Source organism: Mirounga angustirostris, unplaced genomic scaffold, assembly GCF_029215605.1.
Source record: "Mirounga angustirostris isolate CCGP_5_RB_7025 unplaced genomic scaffold, mMirAng1.0.hap1 SCAF_4, whole genome shotgun sequence".
In the NCBI taxonomy this organism is placed as follows: domain Eukaryota; kingdom Metazoa; phylum Chordata; class Mammalia; order Carnivora; family Phocidae; genus Mirounga; species Mirounga angustirostris.
Genome location: NW_026991712.1, coordinates 103,832,450 through 103,845,226, shown reverse-complemented (window position 1 = coordinate 103,845,226; position 12,777 = coordinate 103,832,450). Strand labels below are relative to the sequence as shown.

Here is a 12,777-nt window from a genome sequence, read left to right as displayed (position 1 = left end):
TTAGTATTTCAGTGGTGTTCAGTCTCTGTGCCTGTTTCTGTTAAGGAAGTCAGCTACAACTCCTGGTCTTGAGGATAATGGATTTCTAAAGATGAGGTCTTATAGCGCCCTGCCATGTAGTGTTCCCCCGTTCCCCAGGCATTGGCAGTTCCGGAAGTATAACCAATTGTGCTGCGTGCACTCTGCTATTCTGTCATGGCTGCTTTATCCTTCAAGCCACTCGTCTGCAGAGGCTCTCTGTCTGTTGTGGGCAGCGTTTGGTCCCTGGCCTGAATGTGGCGTGTTTTAACTAGGTGTGTTCTGGTCTGCTTGTGAAAAGAGACCTGCTGCTGGAACTGAGGTGCTGTAAAACTCCTGGGCTGGGAGACATGGTGTTAGCAGGGGTTTGGGCTGGTCTTCTGGGGGAGGGGTCCCATGCACTTTGGGACTGAAGCATCCATGATTGGGAAGGGTGGTTCTTCCAGAGCATGGGGTGGGGGTGCTTAGCATAAGTAAGTTAGGTAGGGAGAGCCAGCACAGCAGTGGTTCCTGCAGGTGGCTCTGTGTTTATGCTGAGGGGGAGGGGGAAGGAAATGGTGCTTACCAGTTCCTTTGTTCCTTGAGAGTTCTCTTTGTTAATGCTGTCTCTCTGGGAAATGCTCCAAGATAAGCAAATAACCTCCCCACTCTATGCCCCAGGCACTCTCCAGATGCTGTATATCAGTGGGCTGTTTGCCTGCCTTCTCTGCAAGAGAAGCCCCAATGTCTTCCAAGCTTTCCCAGAGCCAAGCATGCTGACCTTTAAAACTCCAGGCTTTAAGCCCTGCTGGTTAGAGAACTTTAAAAATTCAGCTTCTCGGGCGCCTGGGTGGCTCAGATGGTTAAGCGTCTGCCTTCGGCTCAGGTCAAGATCCCAGGGTCCTGGGATTGAGTCCCGCATCGGGCTCCCTGCTCCTTGGGAGCCTGCTTCTCCCTCTGCCTCTCTCTCTCTCTGTCTCTCATGAATAAATAAATAAAATCTTAAAAAAAAAAAAAATTCAGCTTCTCTTGCTTTCCAAGCCAATTGCTATAGGGATTCATTTCCCCATGTGCTCCTGAGTGTTACTCTATCTCTCAACCTTCCCTGCACCTCCCACCACAGTGGCCACGATCCATTTCTCTCCCAAACTACATCTCTGCACTTTCTACCTTCTTCGAAGTGGCCTCCTTTCTACCTTTAGTTGTGGAGTTTTTTCTGCCAATCTTCAGATCAGTTTCTGAGGTATTTAGGATGATTTTATATCTAATTTTGTGAGACAAGGTCAGCCTCGGCTCCTCCTACTCTGCTGCCATCTTCCCCTCCCAAAATATATTCTTATTATAAGACTAATATATACTATAATATATATTCTTCAATATGCATATAAATTTTAAAATCTTATAATAAATAAAAATTATATATTCATAGAGAAGATAAGTACTAATTTGAGGAATTCGTTCCTGTGATTGTGGAGGCTGAAAAGTCCCATAATTTTCCTTCTATCAACTGGAGATCCAAGAAAGCTGGTGGTATAAATTAGTCCAAATCTGAAAGCCTGAGAACCAGGGGAGCTGATGGTATAAATCCCAGTCAAGGCCAGAGGTAAAATATTCCAGCTCAACAGTGAGGTAAGAAAAAAGGCGTGGATTCTTCCATCATTCACCTTTTGTTCTAGTCAGGCCCTCAAAGGATGGTATGATGTCTACCTGTATTGGACTAGGCAATCTACTTCACTGAGTCCACCAAATCATATGCTAATCTCATCTAAAACCACCCTCCAAGACAAACCAAGAAATAATGCTTGATCTTGGCACCCTGTGGCCAGTTGATACATAAAATGTCAGAGTGTATTATTACAATTAGATTTGATATGGTTAAAGAAAAAAACAAAAAAAAACCCTAAACTATCAATGCATTTCACATAATAAAAATTATTTCTTAATTATGCAAAGTTTGGTGGAAGTCCAGCAATTTCCTAAGGCAGTTGTTATCGATATGGTAACTAGGTATTCTATGTTAAGTTTACCTGTCTGCCTATGTTTGCCTTATCTCTGTAATCTCAATGTGTGGCCTCTATCATCACTGCTTTCACATCTACTCTTCCATGATGTAGTCTGGAATTGACATGTTTCTTTCAGTAGCAGGTCATTGGCCAGAATGAATTACATAGTCCCACCTAAGAACAAGGGAGTTGGTATATGAAGAATACACAGAATAATTGTTGAGCCTTATTGTGTCTGTCCAGGGGGCAAGGACAAAAGTAGAATGGCCATGAGATTATTGCAATTTCAGAAAGTTCATGGTGGCTTTGACAAGGTGGTAACAGTGGGGATGGAGAAAAATGGTCCAATTTTTGAGATATTTTCAAGGCAAAATGAGAATTTGCTGAATGGAAAGTCATGGGATATAAAAGATAAAGAGAAATCAAAAGTAACTGAGATAGAAAAAACTTGAGATTTAAAAAATATCAAGAGCTCAGTTTTAAACATGCTATGATTGAGATGATTATTATACAACATGGAGGAGGTGTTAAGGTAAGCACTTAGATTTATGGTTTTGAAGTGTACAGGGAAGAGGTAAAGGCTGGAGATATAAATTACAAGTCATCAATATATGGATGGTTTTTAAAGCCATGAAACTTGTTGAGATTATCTGTAGGATGAGTAGAGTGAGAATAAAAGATTGAACCGTGAGAAATTCCTACATTTAGAGGTCAAGGTGAGGAGGAACCAGCAAAAGAAACAAAGAGAGTGACCAGAATGATGGAGGGAAAACATGGAAAGTGTGGTACACAGCAAGTCAAATGAAGGGAGCTTAGTTTTGGGGTTGTGTTTTGTTTTGGTTGTTTTTATAGCAGAGAGTAAACAACTGTGTTTAGTGATATTGATAGATCAAATAGGATAAGATCTGAGAACCATTGGATTTAGCAATGTCGAGGTCATTAGTGACCTTGAGAAGGGCAATTTCAGTAGAATAGTGGGGTTGTTAACTTGATTGGAATAAACTTTAAAGAACAAAAATTCAGGGGTGCCTGGGTGGCTCAGTCGGTTGAGCGTCTGCCTTCGGCTCAGCTCATGATCCTGGGGTCCTGGGATCGAGCCCCGCATCGGGCTCCCTGCTCCGCGGGAAGCCTGCTTCTCCCTCTCCCACTCCCCCTGCTTGTGTTCCCTCTCTCAGTCTCTCTCTCTGTCAAATAAATAAATAAAATCTTTAAAAAAAAAAAAAAAGAACAAAAATTCAATGGAGTAAATTTGAACATCTAATTGACTTTATGAAGTGACTCCTGAATCAGGCGGCACCCCAGCCTGCAAGGAGGTTTTTATGGGTACGAGGGTGGAGCAAGAGGTTATTAGCAAAAGAAAAGAAAGGATTTTTCCAGGCAAGGTTACCTTCCCTTAGGGGATCTTAGACAGATTACCTCATCTTCCCTTGGGGGAGAGAGAAGGCCCATGTGACAGGCTACCTAACTTGTGCTTAACAGAAAATTCCTGACTGGTTAAGACTACATTTCTGGGGCAGGTTAAAACTGCAAATGGCTCATTTGGTTAAGTGTCTGACTTTTGTTCAAGTCATGATTTTAGGGTCCTGGGATTGAGCCTTGTATCTAGCTCCATGCTCAGGTTGGAGTCTGCTTGTCCATCTGCCCCTCCCCACTATTGTGCTCTCATGCTCTTTTTCTCTCTCTCTCTCTCAAATAAATAAATAAAATCTTTTTTAAAAATGCAAGTAGATTATACATTAAGCTCCAGTTTGGTGACCTGACCTAAGTGAAGCCATTTTGGGCCTATGGTTTTAACAATTCCCCCCTTTTGCTCAGACTCTCAGCTTAACTGAGAGAGATGTGATCAGAGTTTAAGGCATCAGCACCACTCTCAGCTATTGCTCTAAAATTCTTGCAGTTTGTGTTTTTGTGTGGTATCTATAAGTCATGCTTAATCTCTGTGATATTCACAGGTCATGGCTTCAGGTTCACATTCTTTAAGTCAGTCATTTTCTTGGCTTCTCCTATGAGGTTCCAGTACAGGGCGATCATCTGCTTGGTAGTTAGCAGCTGCACATATGCATTTTCAGTTTTTAAGAGGCTACAATGTGCCAGGGAGATTATAAATAATAATTCCTAATGTTCATAGTACACTTCAAAGCCACAGTCCCCAAGACATAAATATAATTCATAAATTCATAAATATAAATCAATATTAAGTAAAAGAAAGACTCCCCTAAAGTGACATTTTTTTTTTTTTTAGATTTTATTTATTTATTTGAGACAGAGAGAGAGAGCAGGGGAAGGAGCAGAGGGAGAGGGGCAAGCAGACTCCACAATGAGCACAGAGCCTGATGCGGAGCGCATTCTCATGACCCTGAGATCACGACCTGAGCTGAAACCAAGAATCAGATGCTCAACCAACTGAGCCACCCAGGCACCCCACCTAAAGTGAACTTTTTAAGCCAAGTGGCTCCCCCCCTGATTTTATGTAATTGAGTTTTAATTTCCCCAGAAGTGTTAATCCAGGTAAAGCAAATGGTGTTGGCCACAACACAGACACCTCCTTGCTCAGATAAAAGATGATTAAGGGCTATTCTATTATCAAGAACTTTGGCCATAGAGTCTAAGAATCTTTATAGGGCCACTATTACTTCAGCAGCAGATTCTTCAATAATTAAGAATTAAGGAGAAGTTCTTGGTCATAGGCTCATTTACATTTATCCCTAACCCGGGAAATAGGGACCTCCTATAAGGAGTGAATCCTAAATTATGAAAGCCTCCTTGGTAGGTCCTTTCTAACTCAACAATGTAAATTCGGGGGAGTCAACCAAAGAGATCTCTTATTTTGCTTGTGAAAAATTAGGGGCACAGTTAGATTTTCTTCTAACCTGAAATAAATTCTAGATTACCCCCTCTTAGCAATGGCCTGAGAGATACAGAGGAAGGCATTATCTTTCTAGGCAATGCCAAAGTAAAGGAAAAGAAAATAAGGGGAAAGGGTTTCATATTTAGTTAAAATATGAAGTTGATCCATTGTCGTGGGCTGAATCAGTTACTTCAATGTCAGCTACTCCTATTCCTTGTCAATTTGATTCAGAGATCTCCAGTGTCTTCTAGTTTTGCAACAGTGTCAGCAGTCAGGAAAACTTGGTAAAGTCCCTTCCAACTGAGCTCAAGAAGTGTCTTCCTCTGATAATGTTTCCAGAATACCTCATCACCAGGCTTTAGACTGTGACCAACAGGATCCTTTAAATTGGGATCCACAAAGGCTTCTATAACCTGTTGACAGGCTTGAGCATAAGATATGAGAGACTTACAGTAGTCAGTCACACCAGTATGAGACAACAAGGGATCAGCAGAAGATTGTACACCAATATACATTGGTCTGCTAATGACTATCTCACATGGTGTGAGGTTATACTTCCCAAAGGGGTAACTTCTAGCAGTCAGTAAGACCAAGGGCAATATCTTAGAACAGCGAAGTCCAATAGTTTTGGCAAGTTTAGAAATGCTCAGTTTGAGGATCCCATTAGTTCTCTCAACCTTGTCTGATGATTGAAGTGATGGGGAGAGTGATAATTCCAAAAAGTTTTCAAGGTTTTCATTAAGGTTTATAAGATTTTCCCAGGGAAGCAGAGGTATCTTGATCACTGGAGATCATGGACGGTATACCAAGTAGAAAACACATTTTCTAACAATTTTTTGCCACTATGAGGACATCAGTCTTGCAGTTAAGGGAAAGCTTCAATCCATGCGAAAAACACACATATAAGAATAAGAACATAGTGGTAACCCATACTAAGTGACAGTTGAATGAAGTCCAACTGCAGGTGTTCAAAGGGTCCAGAGGGAGGTGTGAAGCCTCTTGAAAAACAAAACAAAATAGTTTCTCCAGGATTATGAACATGACAAGTCAGACATTATTGGTAGACTATTTTGCAATTTTATAAAAGTTTTCCCCATCAATGTCAATTAATAATTTGAGTCATCTTGAATGCACCAGAGTGGGTGAAGGAATGTAAACACCAAAAAAGTGAGGCTTGCCAGGGAGCCAGAAAGAACTGTGCAGCCATCTTGGGTTGCCCATAGCCCTAACTGTTCATTTAATTTACAATTATTGTTTCTTTGATTTAGAAGCAGGCTGTTGCCATGTGGCAAGGACATGAGGATGGCAAAAGTCTGGCACCAAAGGGTCATTTTCTGCAGAAGCAGAATAGCCTTCATCCACATGTGACACAATCTTTACAGGTTCTGTTTCTCCTGCCTTTGCATGAAAGTCAGCTAAAGCATCTCCTTGATACTCAGGCTTAGTCCTTTTAGTACAAGCCTCAATTTTGATGAGAGCCCCTTCAGAAGGTAAAAGAATAATATAAAGTGATATCAGGACACATATGTCTAGGAATTTCACATGATTTCTAGAACTCTTATATACCTATACAAATACTACATAAGGAAGGCATCATATTAGATATTATTTGACAATGCTTTCCATATAATTTAACATATCAAATAAGCCTAATTAGGTTAACAAATCCTTTGAAATGTTAAGGGAAACTTCTGGAAAAATTCTAGTTTTTTTAAGGACAAAAGACTTCATTTAGAATTTGATTTGGGGAAGTTTGTTAAAATTGCACACAGACAAAAAATTTTAAAGTGCTTGCTTGGGTGGCTCAGTTGGTTGAGCATCTGCCTTCAGCTCAGGTCATGATCCCAGGGTCCTGGGATCAAGTCCAGCATCAGGCTCCTTGCTCAGCCAGTAGCCTGCTTCTTCCTCTGCCTGCTCCTCCCCCTGCTTGTGAGCTCTCTCTCTGACAAATAAATAAATAAAATCTTACAAAAAAAATAAAGTGCTTGCCTGAATAGTATCACAGATTATTATGAAACTTAGTAATTATCTATTAGCAAAATTTAGCTCCTTTAATATTAAGAAGACTCAGTTTTCCTAGGTAATCAAAGACCTAATAAAGACAGCAGACACAGGAAATTATTTTTATAAAACACAAAATCACTGTTTTTAGGCAGAGCAGTTAAAAGGTATAGAAACTTTCATAATCTGTTATCAAAAGCAGACCAAAAGTCCAACAGCTTTGGAATGGGACTCAATCCCAGGACCCTGAGTTCTTGACCTGAGCCAAAATCAAAAGCCAGGCACTTAACTGACTGAGCCACCCAGGGGCCCCTGTTTTTCCTCTTTAGACAACCAGCCTCATTTTAGGACAAAATTACTTTCTTTTCCTTCAACAAAAAATGCATCTCAGTTTCTCATATCTTCTCTTATCAAAAACACATCTTACTTCTTGGTATAAGAAGATGTTTCCCTTATTATTTCTAGTAGCTTTAATCACATACGTTAATTAGAATTCTTAAACCCTTAGAAACCTTAATATCTAGTGAGAACTAGATGTAAACAATTGTGAACTGTTATACCAGTGAGTAAGGGACAGGTGGGGCTAGGTAGGGAGAGACAAGTAGGGGGCTATGTGATCAAGCTCACAAAAATCCCAGAAACGCTGAGGTGTAAGGAAACCAGAGATAAGGGAACATAACCAGACCACCTCATTTGTCTTAAACATCACTGATGAGATATTCAAAGGAGAAGTAATCATGGTGCTATCAGAGGTAACATCAAGAAGATTTAGGTTCCCTCATCAGTTTTGAATAAAAGACTGACCATAAAAGCCTCACTGGCAACCCATTCAAACCCTCTCACTCTAGAGGGCTTTCTTTGGGTTCTTACCTTAACTTAATAAACTATCACTTCACCCTTTTGTGTCCACGAGATTCATTCTTCGCCTCCGTGAGACAAGAAAACTGCAACCCTGTAACACCAGCATTCTTTAGGTTGGCAAATTTACAAATACATTTCATAATTTCTAGAAGCATGTGCCTTTTCCAATGTGGCACTAACACATCCAAATATCTTTTAGTTTCTCTGTGATATGAAGCCAAAAATAGATAAACCTATTCTCAGTAATTAATGTTTCATTATCATCTTATTAGGAAATGATGCAGATATTCAATGAATTTAACTTAACTCATCACTTAGCAAAGCTTTAAGGTGTCAAGTTACCAAGATTTGGGGAAACTATTTAAAAAAACGTACCTAAAATTATATCTATTCAACCTACTTGTTCTTAACAATTATGTTTAGATTATGCACAAAAACTTTATGAGACACCAGTCAACCATAATTCTAAATTAGTTTTGCTGACAAATTGCAAATAATATTACATGAATTTAATAAGTAAATAAATTTAAGTATTAGAATAAAGGTTATTTACCAGAATTATATTCAATGTTGATAACTCGAAAGACATGCCTGTTTTAATTAAACCAATGAACTCATTAAACTAACTTTAATTTACTGAAGATTATCCCAGATCACAAGAACTTGAAAAACATTGGGTTAGTTTCTATTATATTTCTGAGAATTTTTATGAATACTAATTTATGTAAAGTGCTTGTTTGTTTAAGCCAATTAAGCAGAGCTTTTACAAATTAATTTTGGCAATACCATCTGGAGGTAGAAAATACCACACATCTACAACATAGATATAGATACACACGAACTGTGTGTTCAGATGCAACAGAGACCTTATAGCTTCTGTTTTAAAATTATTGCCATGAAATTGGTGCAAAATTCACTAGTTATAAAAGATAGATCTAGGTTTGTTTTTGTGGTAAATGGAACAAGCTAAAGTTACCTGTCTAGATGGCTAAAGCTTTTTGTAATATTTGTGGAGAAGACACTTAAGATTTGTTATTTATCCATAACAAATCAAGTTCTAAATAATCTTTCTGCTTTTGTTTTTTTCTTGATAAGAATTATCTCCCCAAAATTTGCTTTCTAAAAAGATGGCCCAGGGGCACCTGGGTGTCTCAGTCGGATAAGCATCTGCCTTCAGCTCACATCATGATCCCAGGGTCCTGGGATCGAGCCCCACATTGGGCTCCTTGCTTAGTGGGGAGCCTGCTTCTCCCCCTCCCACTGCTGCTCCCCTGCTTGTGCTCTCTCTCTCTCTCTGTCAAATAAATAAATAAAAATCTTAAAAAAAAAAAAAAGATGGTCTAGATAAAAGTTCCAGGGAAGACCCTAGATACAACATTTATAATTCAAAGGAAAAAATAAAGCGGAATGTTCCTAGGATGTTTGTTCCCTTGAGGCCAGAGTTTTTACAAGTTTTACTTACAAGCCTTTTGAGATAAATAAGGGAGGTTTGGGAATAGGTAAAAAGGATCAGTGGATTCTGAATTGTTTCTGTAACCACACTGTTGGTCTTGTAAATACTAGGTTTATAAAATAAGGACAACTGCTTTAAATTCCTCAATTAGGTTAGTTGCTGTCAATGATGTCAAAGGACTGATGCACCCATCCACTTATATTAGAATTTCTTCTTTCCTTTTGGTTACATTTAGCATATGGGAGAATGCCTAAAAAACTTCCTATCAGGCTCTGAATATCAGCTTCCACTTTGTCAAATTTCTGATCATAGAGTTATTAAGTTCTTTCAAATATCTTGTCATGTTTCAGCCTCGACAAACAATAAATATTTCTGGCAGCTTTAAACAACTTCATGGACCTATGAGGTGTCCTCAAAGAGGGTGTAAAAGATTGTATCTTCACAAGATTTAGAGTTACTCCCAAAGATAACTAAAGAAAGAACCAATAACCTGCAAATCCCAGGCAGGTAAAAAGTCAAGCCAAATTCTTAGGATGCAAAAAGTAGATAAACAAAAAGGAAATAGCTATCCTGGGAGAGAAAGAATCAATAACCAATTAGTCTCGATTTGGAAAGAGAGGGACAACGTGAAATTTTATCTTCCTCTCTTGAATGGGGTCAGAAGGCAATCTATTTACAAAAACTTTTGAGGATCCTCCCTGGGTTTAAAAAATTCTTAACCATAGCCCTTAGTTTGGTCTTTGACTAAGGAGTGAAAGATACCTGAAGAGTACTACCTGTAGCCTTGAGTGGTTTTAATTTAAAAGGCAACTGTTAATAGTTTCTTCAGAATGGATACAAGTCTTATAATCTTTTAGGTACCTTTTCTCTCTTTAATTTTTTATTAGTCTTTTGCAATGAATCTTCCACTGAAACGACTTTGGAAGTATGAGAATTTTTGGAGACTTCTGCATGTAAATTAAAATAAGTATCCCCTGGGGACCTGGGTGGCTCAGTTGGTTAAGCGACTGCCTTTGGCTCAGGTCATGATCCTGGAGTCCCGGGATCGAGTCCCACGTCGGGCTCCCTGCTCAGCAGGGAGTCTGCCTCTCTCTCTGACCCTCCCCCCTCTCATGCTCTCTATCTCATTCTCTCTCTCAAATAAATAAATAAAATCTTAAAAAAAAAAAAAATAAGTATCCCAAGGGTGCCTGGGTGGCTCAGTTGTTAACCATCTGCCTTCAGCTCAGGTCATGATCCCAGGGTCCTAGGATCAAGCCCCGCATCAGGCTCCCTGCTCTGCAGGAAGCCTGCTTCTCCCTTACCCACTCCCCCTGCTTGTGTTCCCTCTCTCGCTGTGTCTCTCTCTGTCAAATAAATAAATAAAATCTTAAAAAAAAAAAAAAAATAAGTATCCCATTCTATTTAATTTGGGAACCGTTAATTACAAGTGTTCTTAAATGATCTTATCTAATTGTAACATTCCCCTTAATAGCCATTGTAATCCCAGGTTGTTTTTTAGTAAAATTGTTCCATCTTGCTAGATATCTCCAACTACCAGGACTATAGTTCTTAGACACAAAATAAGCAGGGGTGCCAGAGGCAATGTGCTCAACTCTCTTGATATAAAGAATCCTATTTCTTTTAGCTAGGCCTTTTAGCTAGGTTTCTTAGAGGCAAACTAATATCTAAGAGGGATGTGCCATGGGGTTGGTATTTGTGGGGTGTTTACAGTGTACCTCATTGCACAGAAATTTTCTTGAAGTTGGCAAGTGACCTAGTGTCAGTTTAACCCATTCCATAACCAACTTATCCTATCATGGGAGACTTCTTGAGGTGGCAAAGCCTTTAAATGCTCAATCCATGCCCACCAATATTTGCAGCTTTATTTCTGGCTTCCAAGATTCCCCATTAGCAACTGGTTTTTATTTAAAACACCAAGGCCTCACACTAAATGCCGTCCAGCTCAAATCAGATCTGGTCCAATCCCAGACCCATTATGGTTCTTAAATCAGACCCAGTCTGATCCTGAACTCATTCTGGTTCTTAAGTCTAACCCAGTGCAGCTCTGGCTAGTCCAACGTGGACTAAACCAGCAAACCCCAGTAAATGGGGACTGTAGACTAGAATGAGGGAAGAGATTCTGATATGGAATTGTGGCCTGAACTGAGGGCTGACTAATGATCTGTTAGTGCTTCCTCTTAGTCTACAGTGACCTGTTAACCCTGGACAAAAAAGCCAATTAGATCAGGAGCTCAAATGCAGAGCACAGAGCTCAAACTCATAGGAACTCACCAATGGCCTTTGAAAACAGCAAGAAAGTGAATTCAAAAGGGTTAACAGGGCGCCATGCTTGTGTTTCTCATTGTCCCTGAATGTTGATGGAGATTTGCTTTGGATCCCACTGCTGCCACCAAATCTGTTAAAGAATAAAAATCCAATTGAGTAAATTTGAAGATCTAATTGGTTTTATGAATTTCATGAATCAGGCACCATCCCATCCAGTAGGTAGGGGAGCTCCAAGGAGTTGTACAAAATAAAAGATTTTCATAAGAAGGAGGGTGGAGCAAGAAGTTTATTAGCAAAAAAAAGAAAGAAAAAGAAAAAGAAAGAAAGAAAGAAGGAAAGGAAGGAAGGAAGGAAGGAAGAAAAAGAAAGAAAAGAAAGAAAGAAAGAAAGAAGGAAAGAAAGAAGAAAGAAAGAAAGAAAGAAAGAAAGAAAGGAAGGAAGGAAGAAAAAGAAAGAAAGAAAGAAAGAAAGAAAGAAAGAAAGAAAGAAAGAAAGAAAGAAAGAAAGAAAGAAAGAAAGAAAAAGAGAAAAGATTGTCCCAGGCAAGGTCACCTTCCCTTATAGGGAATGGTAGGAGGTCTTATTAGATGGATTACCTCATCTTCCTTTGGGGGCAAGAAAGGGCCCATCTGACAGATTATCTCATTGATACTTAACAGAAAATTCCTGACTGACCAGTTAAGATTATATGTCTAGGGGAGGTTGAAACTATAATTACGTTATGTATTAACCCTTGTTTTGGTGACTTGGCCCAGTGATGCCATTTTGGGCCTGCAGTTTTTTTTTGTTGTTGTTGTTTTTAACAAAATTAAAGAAAATATGAGAGAAAAAAAGAGTGGAGACAACAAACATACACCATTATTTCTAGCAATTTTGCTATAAACAGAAAGAAATGGCTGGAGAGGAAAGTGGAAACAAAAGGTTTTCTTTTAAATTTGTATATTTGCTGATGTGAAATATTGGGGTTTCGGACCAAATGGTCAAGAAAGAATTCTTGAGATGTCTTTGGTGCAAAAAAAGGTGGTTTTATTAAAACACAGAGACAGACCCATGGGCAGAAAGAGCTGCACTGCAGTTGTGAGGAGTGACTGATTTTATATACTTTCAGATTGGGAGGGTGTTAGGGATAGCCTAAGTCCCTAAGGAAATGGAAGCAAGGTTTCCAGGATCTTGAGGGGGCATTTATTACTGTCTAGTAAAACCTTAGTCATGAGACCCTTCAGATATACATCAGTGGGCCATATGTTTGGAGGATGATTGCTAACGTATATCTTGGGGCTGATATGGTTTGGAGTGGTGGGGTTCAGAGCCAAAGGCCAAGAAAGAATTCTTAAGACGTCTCTGGT

At 39.3% G+C, this 12,777-nt stretch overlaps 1 long non-coding RNA gene across 6 annotated transcripts in view; it reads right to left on the bottom strand.

Annotated features, from left to right (window-relative positions):
• LOC129046446 (uncharacterized) overlaps positions 1–12,777 on the bottom strand; it is a 231,958-nt gene that overhangs the window by 212,688 nt on the left and 6,493 nt on the right. For all 6 annotated transcript variants that reach the window (XR_010410812.1, XR_008507754.2, XR_010410811.1 and 3 more), the window contains exons 2-3: positions 11,438–11,561; positions 7,720–7,801 (exon numbers count right to left, since the gene is read on the bottom strand). This is a non-coding gene — a long non-coding RNA (uncharacterized LOC129046446). The remainder of the gene's footprint in view (positions 1–7,719; positions 7,802–11,437; positions 11,562–12,777) is intronic.